At 53.9% G+C, this 15,505-nt stretch overlaps 1 protein-coding gene across 6 annotated transcripts in view; it reads right to left on the minus strand.

Moving 5' to 3' along the window:
- Window positions 1-15,505, minus strand: part of SH3BP4 (SH3 domain binding protein 4) — a 32,803-nt gene that overhangs the window by 14,836 nt on the left and 2,462 nt on the right. For 2 of the 6 annotated variants that reach the window (XM_032114829.1, XM_032114831.1), the window contains exon 1: window positions 960-1,112. The exons of 3 other annotated variants lie outside the window; for them this stretch is intronic. The gene's annotated coding sequence lies outside the window, so the exon portion shown is untranslated. One more of the 6 variants, XM_032114830.1, reaches the window with a different exon arrangement.

Genomic DNA, 15,505 nt, shown 5'->3' on the forward strand with positions numbered 1-15,505 from the left:
GAGGGCTGGCAGGTACCAAGCACCATCAGGGCTGGAGATGGAGCCAGGTCCTTCCAGGTGCAGCCATGGACCTGCTGCCAGCAAAGGGAGCAATCCCTGCCCATCCCATGCTTCCCAGCCCTCCCTGGAGCTGCAGGGTCCATCCCATCATGGCACGTCCATGGGAAGCACAAGGAACAGGAGCCACCGTGACACAAGACTGGTCAACTCCGCCGTGACTACCACCCCACAACCTTGTTTACACTGGAAAATCCATAAAAAGCCTCTCAAGACCATGGTGCAAGACCATCTCCCACCCTGCCCCTGGCCACAAATTGAAAATTGGGAAGAAAGGAAAGAGCTTCCAATCAATCACTCATCATCCCCTCCCCATGCCAGAGCCAAGATCAACTCCAGGCACTCGTTGCTTATGGCTTTTAATTTGCTTTTTCGTTCCCCAAAGTCCAGTTCCTCCGGCTCTCCTACAACCATGGAAGTGTTTTCGGAGGTTTCTTCTAAAAACAGTCAGCTTTGCTTGGATATGAGCAAATTTAAACACTTTCTAGGTAGGAACTCATGTCCCAGAGCCACAGTGCTCTTGTGCCACACCACTTGTCCCACACAATGAATGTACTGAAAATGTTGCTTTCATCAGTCACAAAACCCTAGTAACTCAAATCCATGGAAGCAGATGCAGAAAAGGCCCCTCCAAACCCCGGGGACACCCCAGCCCTGAGAGAGCTGCTCAGGGAGTGCCTGGTGACACCAACACACTGCAGTCAGCAATGGCCTTCAAAAGAAACTGAGAAAAGGCCCAAAGTGGCCGAAACTGCCAAATTTTAGCAAACAATCTGATTTAGGAACTTGATTTTGCCCCGTGAATTCTCCACCTTCAAGATCTCCCGCATGGCTACGACACAACACAACGCTGGCCCTTGCTCAACACGCTTCCCCCCCCCAGTGGAAGATGATCCCGCTACCTCGAGAATTCCCTCCTTTCTCCGTGCTCGTACAGACAGATCTTCAGGCACACCTTCAAAACTGGCAACACCAGCACAGCCCCGCCCAGGTCCTCGGCAGCCCCCTACAAGGCTGGGATGGCTTTGGAAGCTACTGGTGGCAAGGAACAGACTCAGATAACCTTGTAGCTCCTCTCCCAGTGATCCAGGTCTCTTCCATGCTGGAGGGGATGGGTGGGGGAGAACTGGCTGCTGTTGAGTTCTTCCCCTCAGAAGCCTGGCCCGAGCATTCTCCAAGTCTGACGCCAGCCGTGCTGCGTATCCCGGTGATTCCTGACCCCGTTGCCTCTCTCTTATCTCCTCCTCCTCTTCCTTCACCGCCTGTGCTTGCCAAGCCAACGCTTTCATCTTCCAAAAAAAAAAAAAAAAAAAAAGAAAACCCACCAAAGCCAAGCAAAGATAAACCACCCTTAAGACAACACCAAACACCAGCTCTTTGTGCCAGAGAGAACAGCCTGGTGTGAACTCACACGTCCGTCCCAGCACGAGCCTCGCGGGAGCTGCCAGGAACACAACACACGGCGCTTCAGTCCCTTTCCCAGCAAACAAGACGGGACTTGTGGAAGTATCGGGACCTCCCATCCCTCCTGCAGCGTCCTCACGTCCCAGGGGTTTGCTTTGGAGCCCATTCCCACCATGTGATGTGGGAATGACTGCACCCAGCACGGCGGCAGCGGAGCCCGGCCCCGCGCCGTGCCCTCCGCTCCCTGCCAAGCCCCACGGAAAAACCCTGCCCTCGAGCTCCAGCTTGGCTCAGCTCCTGCTGCCAGGCAAGGGCAAGCCAAGCACGGCCAGGGTGATGGAGAAGGGAAGGGAATGAAGGCAATTTTGGCCGAGTGCATGCTGCCAGTGTCTGCTGGTGCCTGGAGTCTGTCACGGCCTCCCTGCTGGGGATGTCATCCTTCACAGGCAGAGCGGGAAGGACGGGAAAGCTTCCTTTTATAGCACGAGTCCCGCTGGATATCCATCACCAGCTGCTCAGAGACTCAAATATAGATCAGTCTTGAAGGTGGGAAAAGGGAGCTTTCCCTGCAGGACCTCCTGCTGCTGCCCAGCACTGATGCCATGGCAGAGGAGTGTCCTGGAGATGCAGGCACTGCCCTCGAGCACCCACAGCAAGCCCAAAACCCACCCCAATTCCCTGAAAGCAGTGCTGGTGTGGCAGAGGTTTAAAAAACCTGGACATGCAGGAAAGTGCTGGAGGTGCTGCACGGGGCAGGAACCCTTGTGAGGTTTAGAGGGCCACAGGAAAGGTTTTCCTGGGACAACAGCCCAGGTCCTCCCACTCCACAGCAACAAAACCACGACACGCACGCCCGTCCTGATAACACAGGGAAGGAAATAAAGCTGGACTTGCTTCCATGGTTTCAAGACTGCAAAACCAGCCACTTGCCCTGGCATCCCCAAAAAAAGCAAGGCAGAGGGATATCTCCAGTGGGATGGTCCTTGGTGCAAGGGATGCTGCTGGAATGCCAGCACGGAGAGCGAGGCACTCCCCAAGAACAGATTCCTCCACTCCACAGAGCCAATTAAAAACCCAGAGGCGGTGTCTGCCCAAACGTCTCTTGGTGAGGCAGTGGGATCAAAGGAGACCTCAACAGGGACCATTGTGGACCTCTTGCCCAGGGGAGGGCTTGGTTCCCTGAACCCACAGACATTTTTGCCTCCACAAAGTCCTGCAGCAAGGAACTCCATGGATGGGATGGAAGGCAATGGAAAACTCATCTCCCTCAGGAACAGGCTCTCATCTGATGTCCACTAGCCCTCGGATCAGAAGAGGCAGACTTCAGTCCTGGTCCACCGTGCCCCTGATGTCTGCTCAATGTTCTTCCAAGGGAAAAAACACTTCCTAATCCAGGCAGGGCACTTCCAAAGGTGTCCTGGCTTTTCAACAGGGACCTGTGGATGGATGCTCCTCTGGCAGGGTAAGGAGTTTGATCCAGACAAGTCCCATGGGGACCAAAAAAACCATGAAAACCCAAAGTCATATCTACTGCTGCGGTCCCAGAGGAGTTAAACATAAAAGCCGAACTCAAGCTTTAAAACCCTTGGATGGAACAGGAATCCAGGAGAGAACCATCTTCCTGCAAGCCCTCACAGCCCCTCCAAAGTCCTTCAGAAGCCCCAAGGTTCGGCCAACAGCCAAAGCAAGACTGTTCCTAAAGGATGTTTAGGGCCAAAAGCATGGACCAAACGTCTCTCAAACCGGGGAAACTCAGATTTGAGCTGGATCAGGCAACGGCTCAAGCTCACACAGGCAGTCGGAGGTGGAGGAGCAATGAAACCCAAATTTCCAAAACCACAATAAGACACTTTTAAAGAAAAAGTGGTCTTGATCCTGCCAGAATCACCAGGAAAATGCATACAGACACCATGGTCACCCAGGAGATCTCGGGCCAACACCCACAAAGAGCAGAGTAAGGGAAACCGTGGAAGTCAAAAGGAGGGGAAACAATTTCCCACCTCGGTGGGTGCTGCAAGAACCATCTCATAACCACCCAAGGGGGGGCCACTCAACCCCTCCTCCCCATCTCAAATCAACCAGACCCATGGAAGCTTGAAGGCTAAAGGCACCAACTGAGAAAATCCTGGAGCAACTCGCTATCTTTCCACTCTCCAGCCGCAATCCCTGCAGCGTCTCCTTCCTCAGATAATTTGGATGCTAATTTGGCCTTCAAGAGCTGTCAAAACCCGAAGTCCCTGAGCTGCTGAGCTTCCCCCAAGAGGAGATGATGACAGAGCTTTAACTGCAGCAACACTTCAGAGCCCTGTCCCCATCACCCTTCAGCGATTCCGCCCTTGTCTGACGGAGAGGAGCTGCTGCAATGCCACGTGTTCTCCTTGTTGCTGGCTGGAAAACCAGTCCCACCAGCATGTCCAGAGAAGGGCAGGCACAAGAAACTCACTCCTGCTGCTGGCTGGACAGGCTGCCACCACAACTGGTGCAGAGAGGACAACACAAAGCTCCAGAGATGAGCTGCAGACCACCAGAGACGAGGCAGCTCCGAGCAGATCATCACACAGACAACTCCATGCAGTTCTCCCAGCCCAAGTACTCCACCAAGACTGATCTGTCTCCAGGTATCCTCAGTCAGGAGGCCCATTTTTGGGAAAAACAAGGGGTTTTGTCCCCAGCTCACCGCCTGAGCGAGCCCATGGACACCAAGCAATGACGGATGAAATCTCTCTGGATTCCAAGAACTCATCTGAGCGGGGACAAAACCACTCCCTCAGTTCAATGTTCTTGCACACCTTCCTGATTAGTCCAGCACTGATCTGCTGCTGGATTACAGGACACCCTCCTCTATGCTGAAAATGCTGACGGGAGCCAAAAACCTCCTTTCCTCTCTCTCTTTAGGTAGAAACAAATAAGAATCAGCACACTGCAAAGAATTCCCTCAAAACAGCAGGGTTTTTTTAAGCTCCTCTTTGGTAAACATTCCCAAAGCAGATTGCCCAGGACACCTGGGTGTGAGTGAGCAGCTTAACCCTTTGCTGGAGTTGATGGTCTTTCATAGGAAGGCAAGATGGGGGTTGGTCACATCATGGGATGCTCCATGCTCGACCCAATGCCACAAACCAGGGATTTCCATGGTAGAAAGAGGGCAAGTTTGTTGGGAGCAGATGCCTGGAGAGCAAACTCCCAGGTGATGATGCAAGTAGGAAGTGGATGTGAGGGCAGATCAGAGAATCATGGAATGGTTTGTGTTGGAAAGGACCTCAAAGCCTGTCTCATGGGCAGGGACACCTTCCACTATCCCAGGCTGCTCCAGCCTGGCCTGGGACACTGCCAGGGATCCAGGGGCAGCCACAGCTGCTCTGGGCACCCTGTGCCACAGCCTCAGCACCCTCACAGAGAACAATTTCTTAATATCTGATCGAAACCACCCCAAACAGAGCCGGGATTAGGACATGGGGCTTGATCCCACCTGCAAATCCAGCCAGCTGCAGACCCATCCCAGAAAGTGTTCCTGCTTCAATCCAGAGCATGCTTTGAACACCACCCTCACTACACAGACACAAAAGACCACGTGCCTCATTCCAGGTGGTTTTCAGCAGCACAAGTCCTCGCCTTAATTTCGCTTAGAGCTTTTCCAGCGGTGGGAATGAGTTTTCCAGGTGCAGACACCTACCCCTGCCAGCCAGGAGGGTGCCTGAGATACACCAAAACCGGCTGCTGTTTATGCAACACAAGAGCAAACACCACGCCTGCTTGTTTAATTAATCACCCCGAAATTAAAGCACATCAGACTGCACAGAGACTCTGTGCAACCTGCAAATTAACTCAACCTGGGGGTGAGGGAGGTCAGATAGCATCCAAGCAGTGGCTCCAAGCGTTTTCCACAGCATCAGGAGTGCCATGAAGGGGAAAAAAACCCCAATAAAATAACACCACCCACCTCCATCTGTCACAGCTTCAGGGTTTTGTTGTTTCGGTCTCGGAGCTGCTTCGGGGTTTTGTTGTTTCGGTCTCGCCAGGTTAAAAGCTGCTCAGCCCCATCACCGTGGGTCAGATGGCTGATAAGGAACCAATTTCATCACTTTAAGCCCCAAATGTTTATGGGAAGGCTCAGTCTGCAAGCAAAGCCACGCACTTTGAACTGCAGCTTTAGGTCAGTTTGAGAACACACGAGGTCCGTGTCGGGATTTAGGCGGCGTGAGGCGAGAGCCAAAGTCCTTTCTCTGCAGCCTCCACCGTGTGTGATGGCAAAGCTGCTGCTCTGGGCCAAGGACATAACCCTCAGCAAAAAATTTAGCCTTTTTGGGGGAAAATTCCCCTTATTTAGCAGGATGTTTGGGCACAGAAATAGTAATTTATGCAAATTTGGCAAAATCTTTGCTCAGTCTCGTTGGACAGAGCACGGTTGAATCTCCAACACACTTTTTGCAGCATTAGTCACCAGGGGAAATTAAAATGACACCTGAAAGTCATCCTAAAGCCACAGCAGGTTGTTCCCTGCTCAAGGCAGAGCTTTATTGGTTGAGTGGAGTCGTTTCTACAACTCTCTGCACTGCACTTGTAAGCACAAAACACCCTCCCACACGGGCACCACACACAGAGCATTCCCTAAAGAAGGGACAACTCCAAGCCACCACACAGGGAACATTTCCAAAGGACAAGTTATTCCCTCTCTGCTGGCTCCAAGAAGCCAGCCCCAGGCAAGGCTGGAAGGAGACAGACCTGCCCTGGCTTCTCATGCCCGACAGGAGCCTCAGAGCCTCCCCGTTGGAGCCCCAGAGCCACGTGCTCCGCTCATTCCCACTGAGATTTCACAGAACCACGGAAGGGTTTGGGCTGGAAGGGACCTGAAAGCCTTTGCCCATCCATGGGCAAACCTTCCACTAGACCAGGTTGCTCAGCTCCCATCTGTAAGACACCACGGAGCCAAATTCTGGATTTCTGCAGCTTGAATTAGGGGTGAAGCGTTATCAGCTGTGACAAGGGGCGGTTTTGGGCCTACACACAAGTGCCCAAATTAAAGGAAACAAGACAAAACCACTGAGAGCCACTCAGGGGGTACAGAAGAGCCCAAAGCCTGTCCTCTGTCTCTACAAGAACACCTCTTTTCAGAGAGTAAGGACCAAACTGAGGTTAAAAAGCCCCACACGCTCAGGGACGGATTCCCTACGTCAGCAGGCCACGAACAGCACAGAACCTGCTCCGTTTCTGGATTTCTGTGGGAAAACCACCTCAACCCCACCACCAGCTCTGCTTGGAGGCTGCTTTGACAACCACAGGGATGTCTTTTAATTTTCAGACCCAAAACACGGGGCTGCAAGCAGCAGGCTCTCGGCTAGAGAAGACAAATCCATGGCACCTTCACCAACCTGCCCAGACGACACCTCCTGTTCTCAGCATCTTCCACAGCAACATCCCAGATTTTTTTCCCCCCCTGTTAGGATTGAGCTCTTCCATACCTCAGTGTTGGTCACATCCAGCAGATGTTGGTGCCAGTGATGGGACAGCTCTGTCAGGAGAAGCAGCCCTGAGGAAAAGACCTGGACCTCCAGGGGATGGGAGATGTTTTATAAGGGACTGGAGGGACAGGACAAGGGGGAAGGGCTTTAAACTGACAGAGATGGGATATTGGGAAGAAATTCCTGGCTGTGAGGGTGGGGAGGCCCTGGCACGGGGTGCCCAGAGAAGCTGTGGCTGCCCCCAGATCCCTGGCAGTGTCCAAGGCCAGGTTGGATGGGGCTGGAGCAACCTGGGACAGTGGAAGGTGTCCCTGCCCTGGAATGAGATGAACTTCAAGGTCCTTTCCAACCCAGACCATTCCATGATTCCAAGCAGGACACGGCAAGAACTTTCCAGGAGCTGAGGATGCTCTCCAGCCCAACCAGCTGACGGCCACATGCAGCCTTCAGGACTTTGAGGGGTCAGGCTGGAATTAGACACGCTCTTGATGAGGAGAAAAAAAACCAACCCTCAATATCAAACCAATGCAGATGGAACTTTCTTTTTTTTAATTAAAACTTGCTTGAAGTGCCACATAAAAGAAGTGAAATCCCAGGCACAGCTGACGCATCAGGAGAGATTTATATTTAGAAGAACAACTTAAAGTACTCGATCAACAGGGGGAAAAAAAAAAATGGGAACTTTTTCAGCAGGGTCCAGAAGGAGGAAAGAAAACCAAAAGGGAAACAGATACCACCACCCATTACTCCTTAGGGCAACATCCCCTGGCATTTTAGCCTCCCAACAATCCACTTTTACAGTGAATTCAGCTTTTTTTTTTTTTTTGCCAGGCATGATCCTAGCAAACAACATTTACAGCAGGAACACGTGATGTGTATCACAAGACAACTGGCACCAGTATTATTTTTAAATACCATCAGCTTCTGCTTTTAACAGGACAACGGGAAATGTGTTATTGCTTGAGCATAAAACAAATATACCGAGGTGATAAAAAAAAAAAAAAAAGAAGCCATTCCTAAGCTTTGCAGGGTGAAGATTTAAAGAGAAATAAAGCAGAGCAACCAGAAAAATAGAATACTTCGAAATCTGCCATTCCTCCTGCTGCATTATTCATTTGGGAGCTCTCAGTCCAGAAGTCAGAGCCCTGCTTAGCCGGATATCCGATTGCTCGCTGGGCCTCATCCCAAATTTCTCCAGCATTACTCACACTTTTCTTTGTGCAGGAAGGGGGATGAGGATTTTCTGGTGAAAGGCAAAAGGGAGGCAGAAGTGTCTGCAGCACTGTGGAGCGTGGGATTTCCATGGACAGGCTCAGACCTCTGCTTCCAAACGGCTCCCATCCCCAGAAGGAGAAAGAAATTGGGGAGACGCTCGGACTCTGTGCTGCTTTGGAGCTGAGGATGAGCTGGGAGCTCTCCAGGCAGGAAGGAGCACTGGGGAAGGGATGCTCATCCCAAAGGAAGATGCTCTGCATCCCGGTGGTGCCCAGCAGCCTCACCTTCCCTGCCAGCATTCCCACTGGGAATTACCTTCTGTCCCACTTTCACGAGCTCTATTGCCTCAAAGCAGCCATAAACCAGGAATCACCTCCCCTTTCCCAAAGCAAAACACCTCCCCTTCCCTCTCCGAGGCAGGGGAGCATCTGATGCAGCATCACCACTTTTAAGGGTCACGATCCCTTAAAAATTAGGCCCAACAGCAAATATTCCCATGCCATTTATCCTGCCCGACCACAAGGCAACCTGGACACACTGATTTCTCTTCCCACCCCCAACAAAAGCCCTTCTGGAGTGATTTCAGAGCCCATTTTTGGAGACACGGGCACCACGAGTGCAGAGACCATGGTTTAACCTTCCACCACTGACGCTCTGTGCCTCAGTTTCCCCGCGGTATCCAAACCCTTCAGGACACGCGTTCCTCCCTTGCGCCTAAAGGACACATCTCCGCCTGCCTGTGCTCAGGTTCCCTGTCACAGCCAGGAAAACCAGCTTCCCTCGGGATGTCTGTAAGGCCAGGCTTTAAAACAGAGCCCAACACAAGGAGCTAAAGCCGGGATGGAACGGTCACAGTGCAGACAGGGGGTTAAACACTCACCCTTCCCAAATCCCTGCTCCAGAGCCCTGCATTCCTCTGCTCAGACACCGTGCAGGGCTTTTTCCTGCTCACTCTTTCCATGCCTGGCTGTGGTGGATGTTCTAAGAGCTCCTGTTCATGGGCACAGCAGGGCTGGGAGAGGCACCAGCTGCTCTGACCAGTCCCACCTGGAGGAGCCTCAGGGATGTCCAGTGCAAGGTGCACAATCATGGAATTCCTTGGGTTGGAAACACCTTAAAGCCCATCTCATTCCCATGGGCAGGGACACCTTCCACTGTCCCAGGCTGCTCCAAGCCCCAATGTCCAACCTGGCCTGGGACACTGCCAGGGATCCAGGGGCAGCCACAGCTGCTCTGGGCACCCTGTGCCAGGGCCTGCCCACCCTCACGGCCAGGAATTCCTTCCCAATATCCCATCCAACCCTGCCCTCCAAACCTGGGAGTTTAAAGCCCTTCCCCCTTGTCCTGTGACTCCATGCCCTTGTCAGACATCTCCCACGGCAGGTCCAGGAGCAGGGATGCTCTGGAGAGCACAGCACATCCTGTGGGGATTCGGATGAGTCCCCGTGTCCTCCCCGTCACCGGGCTGGAGCTGCGACCTCATTCCAGGGATCTCATCGGGCTCTGCAGGAGCCCAGACGGACCGTCTGGCTAATTGAGTTAATTAAAGCATTTTTCAGCAGCGATTAACTTTCAGGCAGCCTCTCCCTGGGGAGCAGGGGCCACAGCTCGGGAAAGACGGGAAAAATTACTTGGAAGCACCGACGGCACTGAGCTGTTCCTCTGCAGCGTTTGCTGACTCCAACAACTCGCAGTGAAAAAACCAACCCCGAGTCCCCAAAACTTCACCTGTTTTCCAGGCTGAGCAGGATGTGAAGAGCCAGGCAGAGGAGGGGAGCTGCCACACCGGTGTCCTGATCCCAGAGCATCCTTCCCAACCTTGGAATGATGAGCTGGTCAAGGGCAGTAGCTGTGTTTTGCTGACAAGGTAACTGCCACCCCCCCCAGGGACAGCAAATGTCCATGGCCCATTCCCAGAAAACCAAGGAAAACTTTTCCAAAGACCCCAGCAAAGCCTTGTTTTGCAGTCTCACTCCCCGACAAGGTTGGCTGCTGGAAAGGAGACGCTTCCTGGGAAGTTGGTATCAAAAAAAAGGCACAAAACACCCCCAAAATAACCCACCCCGGTGCTGGGGATGCCAGGTTTTCCTCCCCTTTCCCCAAAAAACCCACCTGTCCCATCCCAGCAATCATGGGATGCATCCCTGCAGAGCTACCACTCGTGGGGAGGCTGCTCCAGGAAACCTGGAGCCAACAGCATGCACAGGGAAGGAGGAGCTGGAGCTCGGGAAGACAAGCTGTGGGATGCATTCCTCCCTTCTCCTCCTCCCTTTTTGTGGAATGCATCCCCCATCTCCTGCTGTCTTTTTTGTGGGATGCACTTGGGCATCTCCTCTTTCTTTTTCTGGGATGCACCCCCATCTCCTGCTCCTTTCTCTCTTGTGGGATTTCCTCACATCTCCTCCTTTTGAGGGATACCCCCACCTCCTCATCCTTTTTCTTTTTTTTTTACGGGATACACTCAGCCAACTCCTCTTTTTTCCAGGAGGCACCCACGCATCCCTTTCTCCTTTTGTGGGATGCGCTTGCACATCTCTTTTTATCCAGGATGTCCCCACGCATCCGCTCCTCCTGCTTTCTCTTTTTTTCTGGGATGCACTCACACATCTCCTCCTCCTTTTCTGTGGGATGCACTTCCCACCTCCTCCTTTTTCTGGGATGCACCCCTACCTCCTCCTCCTTTTTTTGCAGGATACACTCAAAAGCATCTCCTGCTTTTGTGGGATGAACCCACGGATCTCCTCTTCTTTTCACGATGCACTCAAGCACCTCCTCTTTTTCCCACCCCAAACCTTATCCATTGCAAGGACCAGTTGCTCCCAGGCTCATTGGGAACTATTCCCTGCTCCTCCTTACGGATCCCAACAGCTCAACCTGCCCCAAAGGCGCAGCCACATGCACCCGAAAAAACCCACTGAGGGTGTTTTTGGCAAAAGAAGCACGGAGGGGACTTGGGGGAGGGAGCAGAGCCATTCCCAAGGCTGCCTTTCCATGCAGCCTTCCCAGAGCAACCCCACCCCGGGAGCCCTAATCTGATGGCAGCTTTTCTATGGAGCAGCCAGGATGGGGAGGGAGAGAGGCTGGAGAAGGGGGGGGAAAGAAAGCAAGGAAATGCCTCAGAGGTGAGGAGGTTTTTTTCTGGCCAGGGCTGCCTTGTTTTGTTCGCCTGCCTCCAGCGCGCTGCCATTTTCCGGAAGCCGGAGCGCTCACCAAAAAAAAAAATGGGAAGTTTCTCTTTGTTTAATTTTAGCCGTGGCAGCCTCTGCAGAGAGGGACCCAGCAGCCCCCCGCCCTGGGAACGGATGTGAGCCGAGAGGACGGAGCTGCAGCAGGGAATGAGGCAGGAATGAAGGGTTTCACATCTCCCACAGCCACACGAGCCGGGTTGAAATGCTCTCAGTCCCAGAGGTGGGTGAGACTTGGGAGACTTGGCTCTGAACTCCCTGCGTGACCACCGCATCCGTTATTCCAATTCCTGCTCCTTTTTGGCTCCCTCTCTCCACCCTTCACCTGTGGAGGTGTTTTTAGATGGATAACTTGAGCATCTTCCCCCGCCACACCAAGCAAAACGATGGATGCTGCACCCAGCCCCAGACACACCGAGAATCCAACCAAACCCACTCTGGGACTTATCCCAGAGTCACAATTTAGGGTGTAAAAGACCTTTAGGATCACTGCTTCCAGCAGCAGTGCCCATTAAAACACCTCCTGCCCTGCTCTGCGCTGACCCGGCCGGCGCCACATCGTTGATTGTTCCATTCCCAAAAAGCCTTTTCTCCCTGTTCCTAAGGAAACAGCCGGCGGCTGTTCAAACAAGGCCACACACCACGCCAACCCTGCCCCCCAAAAACGACCTGAAACGCTTTGTAGGGATGACCTAAAGCACTTCACCCGGGCGGAGTGGCCAGGCACGGCGGGAGAAGGGCGGCAGCTGGATTTAGCCCCGGAGAGAGGGAAGCACGGAGCCGTGCCCGGAGCTCGTGCAGCACGGGATGAGCAGGGCAGCCTCCCAACCCCACACCACAGCCAGGAGTCCTTGCTGGGTCAAAATTTTCTGGAGTCAGCTGGAAAACATCTGGTTTGGCTCTGTGGCAGCGATTTCCCTCTTGGAAACGATGGGATGGTCCCCAGGGCGACCCTCCCGTGGGGCAGGAGAGGAAGCAACTCCAGAGAACACAGAGAACAGTGAGAAGGAAAGGCTTTCACAATATTATTATTATTTATTATATTAATATTATTGTTGTTATTGTTATTATTAAAGTTTTCCCCATCATTTAACGGGACGGCAAACCAGATGTGCATCACCATCCCTCCAATTTACACAAACAGCACCCAGATGATCCAAAAATCACCCAATCCCAACATGGTTTGGGTTGGAAGGGACCTCAAAGCTCATCCCATTCCACCCCATGCCATGGGCAGGGACACCTCCCACTGTCCCAGGTTGCTCCAAGCCCCATCCAACCTGGCCTTGGGCACTGCCAGGGATCCAGGGGCAGCCCCAGCTGCTCTGGGCACCCTGTGCCAGGGCCTGCCTACCCTGCCAGGGAACAATTCCTTCCCAATACCCCATCTAAACCAACTTTCTTTCTTTTTGAAGCCATTTCACTTGGAAGAAACACAGGAGTGATTACAAAATAAGTGGCTGGGCCACCTTCCGCCTTTGTACTTTAATATTCAGAGGTTTGAGGCTACAAAGCTTTTCTCCCAAACTGAAAGAAACTGGATATTGGGAAGGAATTGTCCCCTGTGAGGGTGGGCAGGCCCTGGCACAGGGTGCCCAGAGCAGCTGTGGCTGCCCCTGGATCCCTGGCAGTGCCCAAGGCCAAGTCGGACATTGGGGTTTGGAGCAGCCTGGGACAGTGGAAGGTGTCCCTGCCCATGGCAGGGGGTGAGATGGGATGAGATGGGCTTTAAGGTCCCTCCAGCCCAAACCAATCTGGGATTCTGTGATGGTCCTATAAAGAGAATTTGGGATGTGACACCACCACTTCTCTCCAGGGCAGAGCGGGAACACCCACTTACGTAGGCAAAAGCAGGAACACTTCTTTAGCCCCAGGAGCTGGGGAATGAGAGCACTGCTCTCCCACTGATATGCCAGCTGGGAATGGGAATGGTGCCTCCCAGCACCGAAAATAACCCCTCACACAAATCCACACAGAATCGGTGGGTCAAAAATAGAAACATCCCATGGGACTGGGGGCACGGCTCAAGGGGTTCCCAATGGAGGGGCAGCAGCTTGGCCACCAAAAAAAATGGGATTAAAGCCAGGGAATGCTGCTTGTGGCGCACCAAGTGATCCCTCCCAAAAACGTGCGACGCACCCAAAATGCCACCTTCCCCAGCAGAGGGGGGAAAAAAGAGAATCCAGGGCCAGGAGGAAAGAGTTGGAAGTTTTACAGCCTGCTCTCTGATCCGTGAAAAACTGACTTCACCCTGGGAAACACCTGGACCGAGGCAGCAGAGGGGTTCCATGTGCTCCTGCACTCCCTGGCGCTGGGAGCCATCCACACACATCCCTGCCCACACTCCCACGCTTTTCCTTAGGAGCCCACGGGAGCAGAAATACACGGAAATCACTCCCAGCACCACCGGGAAAAACTGAGGCCCCCCCCGGCTGCAAGGAGGACCACGGGAGGGGGGAAATGCCATAGGTATCCTGAGAAATGATCCTTCAGCGTGGTGTTAATGGAACTGGGACATCACCTGGGCACTAAAAACCAGATCTGAGCCGCTGGGAGCGAGTCCTTCCGCCTTGCCTGGGAAGCAGAGGGACTTGTCAGGACACGCGCGTGCCAAAGCTGCAGGTCCTGCAAGAGCCTTCTCCTTTCTCCCCTTCCTAAAATCCCAGACATTATCGATGTGTGATCACAAAGCCAGCTGGGGCTGCAAATCCTTCTGAATTTACAAAAACCCTGCAGCCCCGTAAGCACTGCCCTGGTGTCCCCACAGCTCAGTGACACCAACCCTGCAGCTCCTTTAGGGACAGGACTCAGCCCCACTGCCTCCACCAGGAGCAGCCCAGGCTTTCTCCTGCCCCTTCCCAAGTCCAAGAGGGATTTTCCCCGTGCCAGCGCCAGCGGAGCCACGTGCTCCCTGCCCCAGCCAAGGCTGGCACGGCGCTGCCGTGGTCCCTGGACAATGCCAGCCCTGTGCCCAAGGACCAGCCCATCCAGGGATTGTTTGCACGGAGGGAGCCACGGGAAGCATCCCCCACTCAGCTCCGGGACACACTCCGTGCTTTTAAATCTCACCCTGCAAATTTTGGGAGCAGCTTGGAAGGGTCCTGAGCTGGTGCTGACACTGGAGATGCCTCCCCCATCCCAGAGGGCAGGGAACCCCAGCAGCACCCACACCTTGCTCTCCATGAACACCTCACTGCAGCCACCAGGGAATCCCAGAAGGGTTTGGGTTGGAAGGACCATAAAGCCCATCCCATCCCACCCCTGCCATGACAGGGACGCCTTCCACTGTCCCAGGCTGCTCCAAGCCCCAGTGTCCAGCCTGGCCTTGGGCACTGCCAGGGATCCAGGGGCAGCCCCAGCTGCTCTGGGCACCCTGTGCCAGGGCCTGCCCACCCTCCCAGGGAACAATTCCTTCCCAAGATCCCATCCAGCCCTGCCCTCTGGCACTGGGAAGCCATTCCCTGTGTCCTGTCCCTCCATGCCTTGTCCCCAGTCCCTCTGCAGCTCTCCTGGAGCACCTTAAGGCCCTGCAAGGGGCTCTGAGCTCTCCCTGGAGCCTCCTCCTCTCCAGGTGAGCACTCCCAGCTGTCCCAGCCTGGCTCTCCCAGAGGGCTCCCATTAAGATATCCCAGTTAAGAAGCAGAAATCCATTTTCCAGTGGGTTGATCCCCTCGTTTTGAAGCTGACTCATCCCTGGTCACTGGGGAAGTCAACATTTGGCTACAAAACCTTCCTGGGTGTTGCCACCCCCTCTCTGCGACAGGGACAGCACCCAGGGAACAGCTGGAGCTGTGTCAGGAGAGGGTCAGGCTGGAGATCAGGAAAAGGCTCTTCCCCAGAGGGTGCTGGGCACTGCCCAGGCTCCCCAGGGAATGGGCACGGCCCCGAGGCTGCCAGAGCTCCAGGAGCGTTTGGGCAGCGCTGCCAGGGATGCCCAGGCTGGGATTGGTGGGGGGGTCTGTGCAGGGCCAGGGATTGGACTGGATGAGCCCTGTGGGTCCCTTCCAACTCAGGATATTCCATGATTCTATGAAAACCCATCCCAGCTCCTCACCAGCTCCTGGGCAGCCTGCAAAGCTCAGGTGCTTTCAGGATGAATTTTGGGCAGGAAAGAAAAGGCAGGTGCCAAACCCGAGGCCGAGAGGCTCCGAGGTGAGGTTATTTGCATTCACTCCTGTGCCAGCCGCC

The sequence above is a fragment of the Corvus moneduloides genome, chromosome 7 (genome assembly GCF_009650955.1).
Source record: "Corvus moneduloides isolate bCorMon1 chromosome 7, bCorMon1.pri, whole genome shotgun sequence".
NCBI classification, from domain to species: Eukaryota; Metazoa; Chordata; class Aves; order Passeriformes; family Corvidae; genus Corvus; species Corvus moneduloides.